Source organism: Cololabis saira, chromosome 24 (assembly GCF_033807715.1).
Source record: "Cololabis saira isolate AMF1-May2022 chromosome 24, fColSai1.1, whole genome shotgun sequence".
Taxonomy (NCBI): domain Eukaryota; kingdom Metazoa; phylum Chordata; class Actinopteri; order Beloniformes; family Belonidae; genus Cololabis; species Cololabis saira.
This window is the reverse complement of record NC_084610.1, coordinates 25143160-25144096: the sequence shown is the minus strand read 5'-3', so window position 1 is coordinate 25144096 and position 937 is coordinate 25143160.

Here is a 937-nt window from a genome sequence, read left to right as displayed (position 1 = left end):
GGAGATGGAGCAACTAATTAATGACAACGTGCTTCATGCAACCTCTTCGAGGAACTCCTGCGTACTGGGATAAATCGCTGCGTGATCTCATATATGCATGTGTATGCGTATGTATATTAATGAGATAAATATAGTAACAATGCACATATGAATGGTATTAACCATTAATATGTGTGCAGACAAGGTAAAAAAAAATAAGTTGCTCCTTCACCCTGTTTTACCTTGGACTCTTCCCAGATGAGCCGACTGTGGATGATGTTTACCTTTTGGAGACTTTTGTGGCATCAGTCAAATATAGCTTGGTGGTAGATATGCTGCTATAGGCCTATGCTGCAGGGGGGACCGACATGATCCACTGGGCGGTGCTTCTCACCCTTCTTCTCCTCTCCTCTTCCCTTCCTCTCTTTTCCATTACCATTTTTATTTATTATAAATATCTCATAGCTATTGTTTTTGTCCATCGTTCCTGTAGTTTCTTGTGCCGGCCCCCCTTTTTTCTCTTTTGTGCATGTTTGCAGGCCGGAGCCTCGGGAGCTGCGTTCTGGCCTGCGGTCCCGGTCCTAAAGCTGATCACACCAATGATAGAAAATATAAAACTTATGAAACGCATGACCTGAACCCTGCGGGTCCAAGAGATTAGAAAGAGACATTGGAAGAAAAAAAATCACCCCTGAAGATCCAGATCCTGGACCAGCAGATCTACGTGGTCCCTGAAGATCCAGATCCTGGACCAGCAGTGTGGTCCCTGAAGATCCAGATCCTGGACCACCAGTGTGGTCCCTGAAGATCCAGATCCTGGACCAGCAGTGTGGTCCCTGATGATCCAGATCCTGGACCAGCAGTGTGGTCCCTGATGATCCAGATCCTGGACCAGCAGTGTGGTACCTGAAGATCCAGATCCTGGACCAGCAGTGTGGTCCCTGAAGATCCAGATCCT